The sequence below is a fragment of the Miniopterus natalensis genome, chromosome 8 (assembly GCF_054644295.1).
Source record: "Miniopterus natalensis isolate mMinNat1 chromosome 8, mMinNat1.hap1, whole genome shotgun sequence".
NCBI classification, from domain to species: Eukaryota; Metazoa; Chordata; class Mammalia; order Chiroptera; family Miniopteridae; genus Miniopterus; species Miniopterus natalensis.
In genome coordinates this window covers 64,086,145-64,105,760 of record NC_142088.1, presented here as the reverse complement: position 1 = coordinate 64,105,760, position 19,616 = coordinate 64,086,145, and the positions used below count along the sequence as shown (strand labels likewise).

General features: G+C 34.0%; 1 protein-coding gene across 1 annotated transcript in view; it reads right to left on the bottom strand.

The window, feature by feature from the left end:
- LRP1B (LDL receptor related protein 1B) overlaps nucleotides 1–19,616 on the bottom strand; it is a 1,257,096-nt gene that overhangs the window by 450,364 nt on the left and 787,116 nt on the right. The gene's annotated exons all lie outside the window — the stretch shown is intronic.

Sequence of the window (19,616 nt, the reverse complement as noted above, 5' to 3'; positions counted from 1 at the left end):
GTTTTTAAATTGATTTTAGAGAGAGAAGAAGGGAGAAGAAGAGAGAAAGAGAGAGAGAGAAACATCGATGTGAAAGAGAAACATTGATCGGTTGCCTCCTGAATGAACCTGACCAGGGACCAGGGACCGAACCCACAACCTGGGCATGTTTCCTGACCAGGAATCCAACTGGTGACCTTTTGGTGCACAGAACAACACAAAACCAACTGAGCCACATGGGCCAGGGCATAGTTATTTATTTTATAGTTGATTAAATCATAAATATCATGTTTGAAGTTGAAATCATAATAAACAAAAATGTATGTGCATTTGTAAAGAAATTAGGAATGCTAATATTTATTTGGTGACTTCACTGTGCCCTCATTTTCATACCTGGAAACCCACTAAATAAAGAATAAATCGTGATATAATGTTCCTAAATAAGAAATGTAACTCTGAGATTGCTAATACATACAGTTCTCATTCTATTTGGAAATTAAGGAAAAATCATAACCTTATTGGTATAAAAATGTTTTTTTTTTAAGAAGAAAGAGTGGTAAGATATCTGGAGATGTGATTTTTGTTGTTCTACACCAAATATTCCCCAACTTTGATTAGATTTCTCACAATTCCTATTAAAAATCAGGAAGGCAAAATATCATGAGGAAAAAAAATACATGAATACCTAGATTTAATTTATTTAATTTGCATGGATATGATTTGAAAGTTTATTTTAAAAAAAGTTTCAAAAGGGCAGTGCAGATAAAATTCAAATAATAAAATATGGTTAAATAATTTTGAAAATTTACTGATAGTATATGTTATGAGTACTTCCTATAGCTATACAGCTTTTATGTATTCTACCATCCATATAGGAATATTCCAATATATATTCCAACTTAAGGAATCTTCAATATTTTTGCCCTCATTAAAAGCAATATTAGAGCTGGTGAGATCAAATCCATCCTTTTAAATAAAAATACTAAAATTTTCCTCTAAATTGAAATCTTAGCAGTCCTTACCATTCTATAAGTATTATTTGTGTCTTAGTATTGAACTAACTAAAGAGCCCTCTTATAAAGCTTTCTGCGTCACCTACCTGTCCTTCCAAAGCTCCTGACATCTTTTAGGCAAAGCTCTTATCTCTGTTCCCACATAACAGAATCATTTTCCTCCCACACATAATCTCATCAGGAGTCAATTCAGCACAGAGCAATTTTATCACTGGCCTTTTGAGTACTGTCCATTTTTGGTACATCTATATCAAAAGCTACATAGAACAATTAGACTTATAATTTAAAAACCTAAACCATTAGTATTTTATTAAAAGTGCATATGATTTATGGTCTCTTCTCTTTTCCCATAATACACAAGATATTTCCTAAACAGTTATAGTTTAAATATGGAACACTGTTAATTAAAATTAAATTGATGCAGACATTTATTTCAACTTTGTAATGCTTAATATTCCTCTCACAGTATATAATACTAGGCTGATACTGATTATGAAAAAGGAAATAAGAGAAACTTAAATATATTGATGCTCAATTACAAATTATTTTTTTAAATTTACCTACATCTAGATATAAGGAATATATGGCCCCAGAAAATACTGTGTGATCAGATACCATCTATCCATGTCAAATCTGGGTTGAAGAAAGTTGCCAAATAGTTAAAAGGGCTCAGGTTTGATTAACTTCAGTTTAAATGAATAATGCTCACAGGTCATGACATGATTCCAAGTTATTTGTTGCAGTCCAACATGAGATAATACCTAAGGCATATAGGCAGACTTCTGACAAGACCTCCCTGGTTCTCTTGATCTATTTTCAAGTTCTAATTAAAATGCTGTTTTAATTATATTAACTCAAAAATTTACAATAAATCTAAAATATACTGTGTCTTTCCACTTCAAGCATTTTACTATTTCTTCTGTTTAAATGAAAGGGGAGCCATGAAGCAATATAAAATAATTATGTCTCTACTCAAAAAAAAATGCATTTCCAAATTTGTTCTTTTTTAATGCAATACATATGAACATGTAATTTTTTTCTCTTTAAAATGATTCCAGCCTGGCCAGCATGGCTCAGAGGTTGAGCATCAACCTATGATCCTAGAGATCGAGGTTCAATTCCCGGTCAGGGCACATGCCCAGATTTTGGGCTCAATACCCAGTAGGGGACCTGCAGGAGGCAGCTGATCAATAATTGATGTTTCTCTCTCTTTTTCCCTCTCTGTCTCTCTGAAATCAATAAAGACATTTTAAAAATAAAATAAAATGATTGCAAAAAAGTTAACCTTTAGCAGTTTACAAAAGGAAAACAATCACTTTTTAATTCTTTTAAATATGGTAAAGCTGAGATGATTTAATTATCCTATTTATGTTAATGAGACCATTGTTTGATCACTAATTATAATTTGGTAAAAAAAAAAAGAGTGCTATGATGCACTTTGGAATTGTAATATTTATTCATTCTGCTCAGTAATTAGCATTAAAGAGAGCAACATATTGGAACAAGGCAATTTAAGGTGACAAAAATTGCTGGAATAGTATTACATGTAGTCCTTCAGAGATTTCTTGTAGTACTTTTAATGTAAATTTTGATGGGCTATTAGTTTTCATTAATGGTGGTTTGAGTACTTAGTGAAGACAACTATGTACTATACTTTGTGCTGGGCAAATTGCCTGGATATATTTCATATATCACTGTTACTTTAATGAATAGTGTAATGGCAATTACAAGACTAATGGCTTTGAAAATTTATGTGGATGTATTTGAAGTTCTTTGAACTAAGTGACTTTGCTCAGTATACACAAAAAAGTAACTTATTCTTTTTTAAACAATATAATTTAAATTACTTAAACATATAGCATAATTATAGTGTGTTTTAAAAAAATTGGTTTGTATATATCAAATTACATGTAAATGCAATACAAGTGTTACAGTAAAACCACTGGTATTTTACTGAAAAGTGGTTGTCAACATAATTTTTAAGTAAATAGGATATCATTTGAATCTTTTAGAATGATATATTATTTGCTTAACTTTTCATTACTTATATTTTCTTAAGTAGAACATGATCACATAATTCAGGTATAAACACAACTATAATAATTATGTAACTACCAAATATAATTGCACTGATGATCATTCATATATCCTAACAAAATTAACATTTTTAAATCTTTGAAATAGCAATTGAGATAACTTATCTAATCTCATTTAGAGACTCTTCATTAAAAGAACATATATTTTCAAGCATTATAGACCATGGTTCATGAATGCTTTCTACTGAGCAATGTCTTATAAATATATTACCTGGTCTCCAGAGATCATTCTCTCAAAAATAGTCAATCTTTTAAAAAAAAGAATAAGCTAATTTTTCTAAGTCTAGATAATTTTAACTGTATAATACAATTCCATAAACATATAAATCATTCAAGTTTTTAATTTTAGAACATTTGTAGTTAGGGCAGCAAACCAGAAGTTCTTCAAAGTTAAGTTTGTTCCAAATGACTATAATTAGTATTTTCTTCATATGACTGATTTTATGCCTCTAATATTTGTATAAACATTAACCATAATAGCTTGAAATAATCATATTTAGCAGAATTTATCTTCTTTTTTATTAAAATGCATAATCATTAATAGTAATATTATATAAAATACAGTGGAAATAAAGTAGAACACATGGGGCAGAACTAATTTCATCATCATTAGTAATTTCATACACGCAAAAGCTAAAAGCTCCTCTTTAGAGATATTATTATAGATTACTACTTTTAGCTCATATGCATAAATTAACTATGTATTCTATTTTAGTAGATTAGGTTAATGGCTAGAGTGAAATCCCATGAAATATCAGGTATTTTTTTAAACATTCTAAAAGTTTCATGGAGGGGGAGAGTAAGTTAGATGGCCATTAGTGTATGTATGTGTATAAATATTCAGGCTTCCCTTTTAAAAGCAAAAGTTGTTTAAAATATGATCAAATAGTAAATTTGCAGTTTGCATTTCCTGTTCTCTCTTCCTGATACACTCTTCCCCCAGATACCTGAATGACTCCCTCATTGCAAATTTTTGCTTGTCATTTTTCAGTCAAAATCACCAGGGCCTGCTCCCTCCTTCCAACCCAACCCTGCAACCCCTATTCCTATGCCTTGATTGAATTTTCTCCCTTAGTACTCTGCACCACCTGACAAACTTTATTTTACTTATTTGCTTATACTCTGTTCCTTGCTCCTCCTCCATGACCCCAGGGAATATCAGCACCTAATGAGAGGGAATTCTTACCTGCTTTATTCCCTGCTGGAATCCTTGCACCTTAATAGTGCCTGGCTCATATTAATCATTCAATAAATGGCTTAATGGGTAAATGAATCAAAATTGGTACAGATAAGAATACTAACTGGTCCTTGTTGGTGTGGTTCAGTTGGTTGGACATGGTCCCATACACCAAAAAGGTGGTGGGTTCAATGTCTGCTTGGGGCACATGCCGGGTTTACGGGTTAGATCCCCAGTTGGGGTGTGTGCATGAAGTGACCAATTAATATCCCATTCTCTCCCTCTCTCTCCCTCTCTTCTCTCTCTCTCTCCCTTCTCTCTCTATATATTTAAAAAAAGAATACTGTCCATATTATATGGTATAGTATGTAAGTATAGAATAAGTATCTACATAAGGGATGCCAATCCTGACTCTTTTTCATTAAATTACATTTAAAAAAAGAAAACAAACCTAAAAGGTGTGTATCTTCCCTCCATTTTCTGCCATCCTATCTTTCTCTTCAAGGCAGTTCCTACTATAAGCTTTTATAAATATCATGTTCACTTTTACTTATTTTTTAAGGGTTACTACTTTAGCCAAAATTTGTGATGATTGGTCTACGGCCACAATATCAAGCTTCATATAGTTGGTTGATTGGCCTCTGAGGGCCAACAGGAATCTTTTTGGTATTGAGCAGGCTTCTCAACCTCAGCACTATTAATATTTTGGGTCAAATAGGTCCTTGCTAAGGGGAACTGCTGTGTCCTGTAGGATATTTACCAGTCTCCCAGTTTGGCCCACTAGAATGTGAGTAGCAACTCGTTCTACCCAGCACTTGTGGCAATCTAAAATTTCTTCAAACATTGCCAAGTGTTGTTCCCTGGTGGAGAAAATCACCTTGGGTTGAGCGAGCATCACCTGCAGAGTGGAAATAATTCTTATCTTTGAAATCAGACTTATGTTAGAGACCCAGCTTTAACCTTGGACAACCTACATTGTTTTCTGTGGTAATACTGCAGTTACAATATCTCCTTTGCATGGTTACTGTGCCTATTAGCACTAATATATGTAAATTTAGAAAGGAGATGCTCTCTAAATAATAGTTATTGAGCCCAGCCGGGCATGGCTCAGTGGTTGAGCATTGACCTAGGATCCAGGAGATCATGGTTGGATTCCCGGTCAGGGCACATGCCTGGGTTGTGGGCTCGATCCCCAGTCGAGTGCGTGTAGGAGGCAGCCGATCAATGACTCTCTCATCATTGATGTTTCTCTCTCTCTCTCTCCTACTCATTTCCTCTCTGAAATTAATAAAGATATATTAAAAAAAAAAAGTTATTGAGATAAACAGTGTGCCATAATGAAAGCATGATTTAAAAATATATATCTAAATTTGTTTTTCTAATTAAAGAAATGCCTTTGTATGATAAAAATTAAAGCATCCCGTACTAGGTTTTTTAACCTAGCTATTTTTAATTAAAATACATTTTGGATAATAGTTCGAATTGATATATAGATTTACCCCATTTTTAATAGTTGCATAATATTTTACTCTACATACATTCCATAATTCATTTGGCTAGTCCTTTATAATAGACATGTAGTTTTTTTCCTGAGACTTTTTTAATTACAAGTACCATTTTAAAGTATATTCTTATATACATCTCAGTACGCATAGGCCTTACGGTAACTATATCTGCAGGACAAATTCCTAGAAGAAACACCAGCTTTAAAGTCTAAGAGGCATGGTTTAGGAAGCGTGCTACGCTTCTTCTTAACTGTATAGCCCCGAAAGTTAGTTCAAGCTGGCCCGGCCTCAGCTGGAACCCTTGCAATAAGCAGCATTAACGGCTCCTCTCTCAGGGGACGAGTGAGAACCACCCGAGCTAAGACTTGTAAAAACACTGGGATGCTGTATTTAGTTAGACTATCGATTATCATTATTAAGGAGAATAAAGGTGTTAGGCTCAGCTGGGAGAGGCTCACTTGAGGAGCCTGGAGCATTCAGGAGACCAAAGTGCTCCTTTGGCTGAGGCACTCCCAGGGGGTGCGCTTGTGGGCGCGTTTTCCTGCTTCCATTCCTCTGCTTAGGCCCTTCGAGAACAAACACAGCCCAAGACGACCCTTCTCTCCCTGCATTTCTGTACATGGAAGTGTGATATGTGCCAGAAGTGGCTGACTACATTTTACACATTTACCTTGTTATCCATTTTCTTTCCTTTTAAATTCAAATTCTTATATTTTAAAGTAGTTTCTTTTCATATTTATTTCAGCACATGCATTCATCCCTCGATATCCATGGTGAGGACTGGTTCCAGGATGACCCCAAGCTACACATCACTTCATTCAGTAGATTCAGTGTTGTGCTCGGATAGTGGCAAGTTCAAGTTTCACTTTTTGGAGCTTTCTGGGATTTTTTATTTATTTATTTATTTATTTATTTATTTATTTATTTATTTATTTATTATCTTTGATCCGAAGTTAACTGAATCTGTGGATGTGAAACCCACAGATAGGGAGTGCCCGCTATATTTAAATTCTCTAATGTATTTATAGTTGCAATCATTCTACACAAACATGTTCCTGATTTTATTAAAAATACAATTTGATTGCTGCAGCAGAGGATCTTCTGTGTGGATGGCTGCTGTTTCATTTATTCATACATCTTACTCTTACTGAAACGTATTCCGTGCGAGCACTTTTCTGTGTGTCATGAACGATGCACATATGAGTAAAATGTGGTCGCAGATTATGGAGAGATGAGACATGTTCACACATTAGAAAACACGAAAATATTCTACTGCATTCGGAAAATATAAAAAAGTATTTAATAAAGAAAACCTTTAATCACACGGAAGTAAAGTTAAAGTAGGCCTTGAAGGGTGGTATGTCACCTATGAGGGTAGTTGATAAGTATGAAAAACAGTCAAGCAAGGAGAAATAGCAAGACAATAGAAATAAGCGGGCACAATCAGAGAGGGAGGGACAGCTTGCCTGGAGGCACTGCACCTGGCTGACCTAGGGAGGGCTAGAGCAGGATCAAAGGAAAATGCTATGGCAGGAAAGGCTCTTCCTGGCAGTGAAAACAGCACTTAACTTGAATCAGGATCTTTGAACTTGAATCTCAGGGGACTGGGTTTTCACAAAACTTATTGACCCTAAATTCCTTTATCTATAAGGTGAAACTACTAATGCTATGACAAACAACTTTTGTTGAATGAAAAGGAAGAAAAAATGAGCATTTCAGAGTAAGTTGTAAGTGACTCCTTCAGCTTGGAAATATTTTGGCTAAGTAGGGGGCACAACAGCAGGTCAGAACACGGCAGGTGTTGATAGTTTGGAGGCTGGAGACACAGAGGGTGAAAAGTAAGGGGTTGTTGCATTATTCTGCACAAGAAGACAAGTGCCTAACTAGACTGTGAAAGGAAAGGAAAACAACAAACCAGATAGAAAAGGAAAATTGGCAGCCCGAGGAGCTGGAAAGAGGTGACCCGAGCCTCTTTTCACATTCAGAGGGAGAGATATATTTAGTAAGCTTTAATTTTAAAATGCAAACAAACAAAAAACCTGCACTTGACAACCTGGAAAGTGGACTTGCATTGCACACAACAGAGGAAATGACTCCATAAGGTGGACTTTTGAGGTCATCAGACCTGCTGCACCATCATAAGAGGATACTTTCAGACTAGATTTCAGAGTGAATCTGCGAGTGCTCAGTCTAAGGATATGAACAAGACCAACTGCACCAGACTGACACCCTCTCACTCTCCATCATTTATAATATTCCACAGATGCCCTGACACTGGCCACAAGAATTAATCTCAGGAAGTAGAAAAAAGGGCTTTTGATGATTTCTGCATGCTAATTTTATGGGTTGTTTATTGTATACATACTTTTCAAATTTCTATTATTTTTTATAAATATATATCTGAGGGTTCATAAGTATACAAATTGAGTACTAGAGGTGTTTTATTTTTAATAAATCCTAACTTTAGTCACTACACTACATAATATTTTGCTGAAATGAATACAGATACAAATTTTTAAAAAAGCATGTCATTGAGAAATTAATGTGTTAGCATAGGTAAGGAATAATATTTTGCCATTAAGTTAGAGTTCCTTTCAGTCAGCAGAGAGACTAGACAATTTTAAAAGCTTTGTTGTAGAAACTCTAGTGGAAGCATTAGAAACATTTAATCCCCAACAATATTAAGACTATATTCATTCTGAAACAAATGACTGTGACCTCTGCATATTCAGATGGTTCTGGAAGTGTTTTAACCTGACAGCCTTTGCTGTCCCATGGCAACCTGTCCCAGTGCTGGAACCTCCATAGCAGCTGTAACAATGGTCTCAAATTTGTGAAGCGAGCCAATGAAAACTATGAACAAATGTCCTTACAGGTTTCCCTTGTTAAAACTTGTCAAGGGCTCCCTAAAGAGCAAATGATTATTTTGTTAACACTGAATTAAAACAAATATGGACAAAACCAAATCAAAGGAAGTTAACTTGTTACTAATATAGGGTTGTATATGCACATAGAATATGTCTTTTTTTCCTTTTTGGTGGATTCAAACATTAGCCAAAATTCAATATAGTTCTAATCTTTACATATTAAACTTATTCTGGCAAATTGCTACTTAAAACAGATCAATAGTATAATATATTTAAACTCTGGTTAATAAGAGAAAAATCCAGCTGAGAGCTTGAGTATTCAGAGGAAATGTGTAATTAAATAATATTTTTGCCCTTACCTGTGATTCAAAGTTTCTTCTGTTTTTAAGATAATTTAGCCAATTTTTGCAAGTGAATCAAAGATTAGATGAGTGCTGGAGATAGCTACTTAGATATTTATAAAAAGTACCAATCTATTCTAAAGACAAGGAATTTAAGCAATTCTGTGTTGTAAACATTCTCCAAATTCCTAATTAAAAGTTTAAACTGAATAATTTTGCCAAATTTCTAAAACAGATTAATATGAATTCTGATTAGCATAACTTCACAAGTGAACTTTATTTAAATTCACAATTTCTGTCTCTCAAGTATTGTGTCAAGTTAGACAATGTTTTACTTTAAACTATTTCCTGCACTCTTGGATCAATCCATTAGGGATAAAATCATCAAGATTTTTAGGACTTTGTAGCTCATATGGTCAAGGCTCATATTTTTACAGAATAGAAAACTAAGGCCTAGTAATTGTCCCAGATCCATAGCTGGTTAGTGAATAGTAGGAACCTAAGGTACACTTCTTTAATCAATAAAGATGAATGATAAATTTAATAATTTTTAAGGTCACATTTAATTCTTTTTAATTTTTAAAATTTTTATTAACTTTATTGGGGTGACATTGGTTAATATGGTCGTACAGGTTTCAGGTGTTTGTTTCTATGTTACAAGATCTGTATATTGTACTTTGTGCCCACCACCCAAAGTGAAATCTTCTCCTATCACCATGTATTAGGATCCCCTTCACCCCCCACCCCTTTCCCTCTGGCAACCACCACACTGCTGTTTGTGTCCATGAGTTTCAATTTTATATCCCACATATGAGTGAGATCATATGGTTCTTAGCTTTTTCTGACCAACTTATTTCACTTAGCATAATATTCTCAAGGTCCATCCATGTTGTTGCAAATAGCAGAATTTCATCTTTTCTTATGGCTGAGTAGTATTCCATTGTGTGCATGTACCACATCTTCTTTACCCAGTCCCCTATCACAAGACACTTTTGGTTGTTTGCATGTCTGGCTACTGTAAATAAGGCGGCAATGAACATAGGGGTGCATATATCGTTGCGAATACATGTTTTCGAGTTTTTCAGGTACATGCCAAGGAAAGGGATTGCTTGGTCATAAGGTAGCTTTATTCTGAATTTTTTGAGGAATTTCCAGACTGCTTTCCATAGTGGTTGTACCAGTCTATAGTCCCATTAGCAACAAATGAGGGTTTCCTTTTTTTCCACAGCCTCTCCAACACTTGTTATTAGTTGTTTATTACTTATTATTACTGTAACAGGTGTGCAGTGGTATCTCATTGTAGTTTAGATTTGAGGCAGCCAATCAAATGGGAGATGATAATTGCAAACAGTAGCTCTGACAAAGGTTTAATTTCCCAAAATATATAAAGAACTCATAAAACTCAACACCAAACAACCTAATCAAAAAATGGGCAGAGGACCTGAACAGACACCTCTCCCAAGAATACATACAAATAGCCAATAGATATATATAAAAAGATGTTCAACCTCACTAACAATTAGGGAAATGCAAACAAAAAATGCATTTAATTCTAAAAGTCTATGATTTAATCATACAATGAAGACTATAATGCATGATTTATATATATATATATAAAATCTCCCTTCGACATTACACACACACACACACACACACACACACACACACACACACACATGCCTATTTCCCGTGACATTCAAAAGGAATATTCAGAGTTTACCTTGGAATTCCTATCAACAAATATCATGGTAACAATAATTTCTCAAGATCATATAGCCTCATAAAACCACAACAAAAAAACTAGATGTACAGTTGAATTTCATCTAGAGTAACTGTGTATGCAATAGATTAACAGAAAACAATGAATAAATAGCACATAAGGTGTGAGTGTAAGATAGAGGTTTAAATTTAAGCTTGTACCCATTATAGTGCTCTGGACTCAAACTCTTGCTCTAGCAAAACTTGACAAATTATTACATGACCCATTTTTATGTACTATATCAAGATCACCTATGATAAATAAGATGCCCTATTAAATCCACAAGCTAGGGGGATTTTCTATATAGACATACAGATTCCCTCAAGTCTGCTTGACTAAACCCCATACTCTGACTTCTATTTTGGATCAATGGTCCATTTGTTCCAGGTCTTCCCTGCCCCAGTACAAAATACAGGTAAGTCATCATCCTACAATTTCCTGGATTCCGTCTTAATTTTCTTCAAATACCTACAAACCTACCTCTGCCAGTACATTTGTTTTATTTGTGTATTTTCTCTCAGCTCCAGGAATTGATTTTTCTTTCTCTTCAGTGTGCGTACAATATATGCAGTGTGCTCTCAGACTGCATGTGCCAGGAGTGAAAAGAAATCGTATGCTAAATATAATACATAAATAACCCCAAAGGCCTAGTTACAGTCAATAGTTCAAAAGTCTTCCTCCTGCTCACACAGGCACCTAAAATTGAGTGGCAACCTGATTAACTTGCATTTGACTCACTATCTCCTTCAGGTGTTATTGATCAGGAATTTTAAGGAAATTAAAATTTCCAGTGTTATAAGGAAAAGATGAATAAAAACAAATGAAAAACCTCTACATTTGAAAACTAGGCAATTAAATATAACACAGCCGACTATACACCATTTTATAGCACAAACCACTTGAAAATCAGGTAAGAAAATGTTTTAGAGTATCATTATTTCACGAACCTGAAGTATATTTATAAAAAATATATAGCACTGCCGGGCGTGGCTCAGTGATTGAGCACTGACCTAGGATCCAGGCTATCGGGGTTTGATTCCAGGTCAGGGCCCATGCCCGGGTTGAGGGCTGGATCCCCAGTGGGGGGGCGTGCAGGAAGCAGCCCATCAATGACTCTCTCATCATTGATGTTTCTCTCTCTCTCTCTCTCTCTCTCTCTCTCTCCTTCCCGCTCTCTGAAATCAATAAAGATATATTTAAAATATATATATATTTCCTTAAGAAAAGAGTTGCTAAATACCGAGAAAAAAACCCAAAGAAACTAAATAGTAGATAAAATTTTACAGCTATAAGCTACTGTCTCTAAAAGCAGAAACTACTGTATTTGCTAACTCTCAAGTGTTGGAAAAAGACAACTGACCGGGTCATTTTTTTAATATGAGGAAGAATTTGGTGTTCAAGATTACATCTAGTAACTGGAAAGTTGTCTTAGTTTAGGTTATTATAACTGAAATCCCCAAAATTGAATGGCTTAAACAGAAATGGATTTCTCACAGTTCTGGAGACTATACTCCAAGATCAGGATGCCAGCACTTTAGTGTTTTATCATCACATGACAGAGAGAGAGGCCAGCATTCTGGTCTGTTCTTGGAAGGACACTAATCCAAGGGGGCTCTACAGTCATGATCTAATAACCTCCCAAAGGCCCCACCTCCTAATACCATCTAATCAGGGCTGCAACCTATAATTTGGGGAAACACATTTCGTCCATAGCAAAGGGTGTTAACGAGTCCTTATCAAACACCATTGTATACAATGCATAAATCAATTCTGATAGAATAAACTCCATTCCTTGACATAGTGGAGAAAAGATAAAGCACAAAAGCATTATTGTATTTGAACTATGGTAAATTTAAAAGATGTCTGACATAGTATATTATCAGAATAACCTGTAAATATTTACTTTTATGTGCTTGTTAATATATTTTTTGAAAACCAATAAAAATATAACATAAAAACTGGGGGGGGGGGGGAAATAAATGAACAACTAAAGCAGTTTTTGTTGGTTGACATAAATTCCTTACAGTATTATAGTCACAGTAGGGGACTTTAACACCCCATTGACATCAATGAATAGATCATCCAGACAGAAAATCAATAAGGAAATAGTAGCCTTAGATGACACATTAGGTCATATGGATTTAATTGATATTTTCAGTACATTTTACCCCAAAGCAGAATACACATTTTTAAAAAATGCACATGAAAGATTTTCCAGGATAGAGTATATATTAAGTCACAAAAAAAATCTCAATAAATTTAAGAAGACTGAAATCATATCAAGTATTTTCTGATCAAAATTGTATGTGACTATTCTGTAATTACTAAATTATACTTTTTTATCCATTCACCTTTTTAACCCAGTCCCCCAAGGCCCTCTCCTCTATAAATCATCAGTCTCTTCTCTGCATCTATGAGTCTGTTTCTGTTTTGTTTGTTTGTTTTGTTCTTTAGATTCTACTTATAAGTGAAATTCTGTAGTATTTGCCTTTCTCTATCTGACTTATCTCACTTAGAACAATACCCTCTTGGTCCATTCATGCTGTTGCAAAAGGTAAGATTTTATTATTTTTTATGGCCAGTAAGTGTTCCCTTGCATATATGTACCACAGGTTTTTTGGTCCACTTGTCTATGATGTGCACTTGGGTTGGTTCCGTTTCTTGTCTATTGTAAATAATGCTTACAGAATAAACACAGAGATGTAAATTACAGAATAAAAATATGGTAAATAATATCAAAATAAATATCAGGCCAAGCAGGTACTTAAAATATCAGGGAGACCACTCTATAAACTACATGATTGTCCAACCATTATGCTGTACCTCTGAAATTGACACAGAATAATAATACTGAATGTAAACTGTAATTGAAAATTTTTAAAAATGATATGAAACTCAAAATCATTTACAATATAAAAATGAAAGCCACACAAACACATGGAAATTAAAAAATGTGCTGCTAAACAAGGAATGGGTTAGCAATGAGATCATGGAAGAAATAATAAAATACTTTGAGTCAAATGAAAATGAACACATGGCCCAAAAATCTATGGGAAACAGCCAAAGAAGACAGGTTTTAAAAGGAAAATTCATAACAGTGTAGGTATACCTCAAAAAACAAACAAAATGTCTCAAATAAACAATCTAATAATACACTAAGGGAGTTAGAAAAAGAATAAACAAAGCAGAAAATAATTAGAAAGAAGAAAATAATAGTAATTAAAGTTGGAGAAAAAAATAAAGTCTAAAAAAAAAAAAAAAAATACAAAAGACCAAGGAAACCAAGAGCTATTTCTTTGAAAAGATGCAAAGTGGATAAACCTTTAACTAGACACATCAAGGGAGAGAAAAAGAGAGGACCTAATAGATAAAATCAGAAATGAAAAAGAAGTGAAAACTGACACCACAGAAATGCAAAGGATTATAAGAAAATATTAAGAAAAATTACATGTGGATGCATAGGACAACCTGGAAAAAAATGAATGAATTCCTAGAAAAATACCATCTCCTAAGACTGAATCAACAGGAAAGAGAAAATCTGAACAGACTGATAATTATTAACAAAATCAAATTAGTTTTAAAAAAAACTTCCAACACATAAAAGTCCTGTAGCAGATAGCTTCACAGGTGAATTTTACCCAGTATTCAAAGAAGAATTAACAACTATCCTCAAAACATTCCAAAAATTGATGAGGAGGGAACGCTCCCAAGCAAATTTTATGAGGACAGAATTATCCTGATTCCAAAACCATACAAAGACATTACAAAACAAGAAAATTACAGGCCAATATCCCTGATAAACATAAATGCTAAAATCTTTACCAAAATATTAGCAAACCCAATTCAGTAATATAGTAAAAAAATCATACAACATGATCAAGTGGGATTTATTCCTGGGATGTAAGGATGATTCAATATCTGCAAATCAGTAAATGCGATACACCACAAAAACAAACTGAAGGATAACAATCATATAATTATATCAATAGATACATAAAAAAGCATTTGACAAAATCCAGCATCTATTTATGATAAACTCTCAGCAAAGTGGAAATAGAGGAAACATACCTCAACATAATAAAAACCATATGTGACAAACCCATCCACAGCTGACATCACACTAGACTCAAAGCTATAAGCATTTATTTGCCTTAAGATCAGGAACAAGACAAGAATGTCTACTTTCAGCATTTTTTATTCAATTGTTTTGGAAGTCCTAGCCACATCAATTAGATGAGAAAAAGCAATAAATGGCATCATATTCGAATGGAAGATGTAAAACTGCAAATTACATGATATTATGTATAGATTACTCTATCAAATACATTAAGAAAACTATTAGAACGGATAAATAAATTCAGTCAAGTAGCAAGATACGAAACTAATATCTAGAAATTGACTACATTTTTATATACCAATAAAAAATTATCAGAAAGATAAATTAAAAATATAATCACAATTACACTTGCAACAAAAATACATAGTAATAAATTTAACCAAAGATGTAAAAGACCTACACTCAGAAAATTATAAAACATTGAAGAAAGAAATTGAAAAATTATAAGACATTAAAGAAAGAGACTATTAAAGGGAGGCATAAGTTGAGTCCATGGACAGAAAGAATTAACATAATTAAAATGTCCATAGTACCCAATTTACAGATTCAACACAATTCCTATTAAGATACCATTTTTCAAAGAACTAGAACATGTAATCCTAAACTTTATATGGAATCAAAAGAGGCTCTGAAAGGCCAAAGCAATCTTGAGAAAGAACAAAGTTGGAGGTATCCTGCTACCTGATATCATACTATACTACAAGGCTATAGTTATCAAAACAGCATTATAGTAGCATAAAAACAGACACATAGATCAATGGAACAGAATAGAGAATCTAGAAATAAACCCATGCCTATATGGTCAATTAATAACAAAGGAGGCAAGAATGTACAATGAGGTAAAGATAGTTTCTTCAATACATTTTTTTTTTTTTTTGAAAACTGGACATATACATACAAAAATATGAAACTAGACAACATTTTTACATCATATACAAGAATAAGCTCAAAATGGACTAAAGACTTAAATGGAAGACCCCAAACCATAAAACTCCTAGAAGAAAACATAAACAGTAAACTCTTTGGCATTTCTTTTAGCAAAAATTTTTTGCATATGTCTCCTTGGGAGAAACAAAAGGAAAAATAAACAAATGGGCTACATAAAACTAAAAAGTTTTTGCACAACAAAGGAAACCCTCAATAAAGCAAAAAGACAACCTTCATAATGAGAGAAGGTATTCTCCAATGATACATCCGTTAAGGAGTTAATATCTAAAATATATTAAATATATTAAAAATTCATACAATTTAATATAAAAAAGATAAAAGCAATCTGATTAAAAACTGAGCAGAGAACTTGAATAGAAATTTCTCCAGAAGGGACATACAGATGGCCAATAGGCATATGAAAATAGGCTCATGACACTAATCATCAGAGAAATGCAAGTTAAAACCACAATATGAGATCACCTCCCATCTGTCAGAATGACTATTGTCAATAAATCAACAAACAAGTGTTGTCGAGGACATGAAGCAAAGGGAACCCTCCTGAACTGTTGGTGGGAATGCAAATTGGTGTTGCCACTGTGGAAAACAGTATGGAGTTGCCTCAAAAAAATTAAAAATGGAACTGCCTTTTGGCCCAGCAATCCCACTTTTGGGTATATAGCCAAAGAAACACAAAATGCTAATTTGAAAAGATATATGCACCCCTATGTTCATAGCATGTTATTTATAATAGCCAAGAAATGGAAGCCACCCAAGTGCCCAACAACAGATGAGTAAATAAAGAAGATGTAGTACTTTTTTCATAAAAAAATAATGAAATCATTTGCAATAACATAAATAGACCTAGAGGCTTATGCTAAGTTTAATAAGTCTGACAGAAAAAGGCAAGGCAATAAACCATATGATTTCTCTTAAATGTGGAATTAAAAAAAAACAAAATAATAAAACAAACAAACACACAAATTCATAGAACAAACTGATGAATGCCAGATTGGAGAGGTGTTGGAGAGCTGGGTGAAAAAGATAAAAAGATTAAGAAGTACAAATTGGCAGTTACAAAATAGTCACAAGGATGTAAAGTGCAGCATAGGGAATATAGTCAATAATACTGTAAAAACTATGTATGGTGTCATGTGGTTCTAGACTTATAGGGGGATCGCTTTGTAACTTATATAAAAGTTTAACCACTATGCTGTATACCTGAAACTAATATTGAATGCCAACTGTTATTGGGAAAAACAATTTCTTATATCCTGGACTCATCCTGTTTTAAATAATAATTAGAAATATCTAAACCTTTTTACTTACATTAGATAGTTTTAATCTAATTGGGATCAAAGGTGATAAAAACACATATTTTTGTCTAGAAAATAAATTTTCAAACCTTATCTCAATTAACAATCATTCACTTATAAGCTACATATCTTTATAAATAGTCATTACAAAACCAAAACCGAAAAACTCACATTAAATCTGTGAAATGATTAAAGAGCTAAATGATAGTAGAATATTAAATTAAAAGACATAATTTATTACCTATGTAAATAAACTTTTACAATATATTCAAATTGACTTTTCATTATAGTATATCCTTTTTAAAAAGTTATTCTGAATACCTCATGATATTCAGCACTGTACATGTGAAATTGGTTTTCTGATTCCCTTACACTAAATGTAACTACTAAGATTCTGTGTGGAATATCTAATCCTTACTCTGTGACCCACCATGAACTTCATCTTAGAGCCGGCCATTCACTAAATAAGGGTGTAGCCATCCTCACCAAAAAGTGCTTCCTTACACATTTTTTAAAAAGATATCACTCTGACATCTTTTTAAAAAATATATATTTCTTTATTGATTGCAGAGAGAAGAAGGGAGGAGGGAGAGAGAAAGAGAGAGAGAAACATCAATGATGAGAGTCATGGATCAGCTGCCTCCTGCATGCCCCACACTGGGGATCGAGCCCGCAACCCGGGCATGTGCCCTCACTGGGAATTGAGCCTCAGTCTCCTGGATCATAGGTCAGTGTCCAAGCGCTGAGCCATGCCGGCCGGGCCTGACGTCTTTTTATAAGTCAAACTATCTTTTTAAATTAAAATTCACATTTGAAAAGTCAGCTTCTAATTCCAATACAGTAGATCTTGATTGTTTTTTCTATGGAAAGTCATACCTCTCTCTTAGCTTTGTAATTGTCTTTCTTGCCTGGCAACTTATTTTCTAGAAGACTGAAGAAAAGGAATGAAAACAGGCTTAAATTATTAAGACCCCCCCCCCTAAAAATAGGCATACTTCATTGTGTTGTGCTTTGCTTTAATGCACTTTGCAGATATTAGTATTTCACAAATTGAAAGTTTGTGGCAACCCTGTGTTAAGCAAGTCTATCAGAGTCATTTTCCAACAGCATTTGCTCACTTTGTGTCTCTGAGTCACATTTTGGTAATTCTCAAAAATATTTAAAGCTTTTTCATTATTATGTTTGGTATAGTGTAATTGTTTTGGGAAACCAGGACCTGCACCCATGTAAGACAGTCAACTTAATTGATAAATGTTATGTGTTCTGACTGCTCCAATAGCCAGTTGTTGACCATCTTTTCCTCTCTCCTTAGGCCTCCCTGTTCCTCGAGACACAATCATATTGAAATTAGGCTGATTAATAACCCTATAAGGGCCTCAAAGTGTTCAAGTGAAAGAGAGTCACACATAATTAAATCTAAAGCTAGAGTGACTAAGCTTAGTGAAATATCATGTCCACAACCTAGACAGGCCAGAAGCTCCGTGTCTCACTCAAAACAGCCAGGCTGTGAGTGCAAAGGAGGAGTTCTTGAAAGAATGAAACGTGCTTCCCCTTTAGTGAATGTACAAATGATAAGAAAGAGAAACAGTCTTAGTGCTGAACCTACTCCTGGGAAAGATGGAAGGAAGACTGTTGAAATGACCACAGAGGATTTAGAATATCACATCAACATAGTTGATAAAGCAGTCTGAGAAGATGAACTCCAGTTTTGGATCTTCTACCGTGGGTAAAATGCTATGAAACTGCATTGCACGCTACAGAGATATTGCTTGTGACTGGCAGAGCCAACTGATGAGACAAATGTCACTGAAGTCCTATTTTTAGAACTTGCTATAGCCACTGGAAACTTCAGGAGCCACCACCCTTATCAATTGTCAGCCATCGACGTTGAGGCAAGACTGCACCAGCAAAATGATCACAACTCTTGAAGAACTCAGATGATGGTTAGCCTTTTTCAGCAATAATATATTTTTAAAATTTATGTATGTACATTGCTGTTTTAGACATAATGCTATTACTCACTTAACAGACTATAGTAAAGTGCAAATGTTACTTTTGTATGCACTGAGAAACCAAAAAAATTAATGTGACTCACTATCATGCAATATGTGCTCCATTGTGGTGGTGTGGGACCAAACGTGCAATGTGTCTGAGGGTTGCCCGTATAGAAAAGAATTATTTGTGGGATAAAAATTTCGATCATTGTTCAATGGACCCTGTGGCCTCGTTGCTTGAATTATCTTTGTGGATGAAGCTATCCTTTATAAGCAGAGATAAGCCAGATTTGTTACTGTGACAAATACACAAGGCCTTACACTTTAAAACACTACAGTAGAACACAGAAAATAATCATAAAATAAAACAATTCCAAGAAAGCCAAGAATGAATAATATCTTACAAGCCTGTTTGCTAATGTTAAGAAAAGAAGAAGGGAAAAACCCTCCCTGAGATATGCAATTGAAATGTGCTCCTGGTATTAAAGGAAGAGTGACTCTTCTTAGCTGTTAAGAGACAATAAT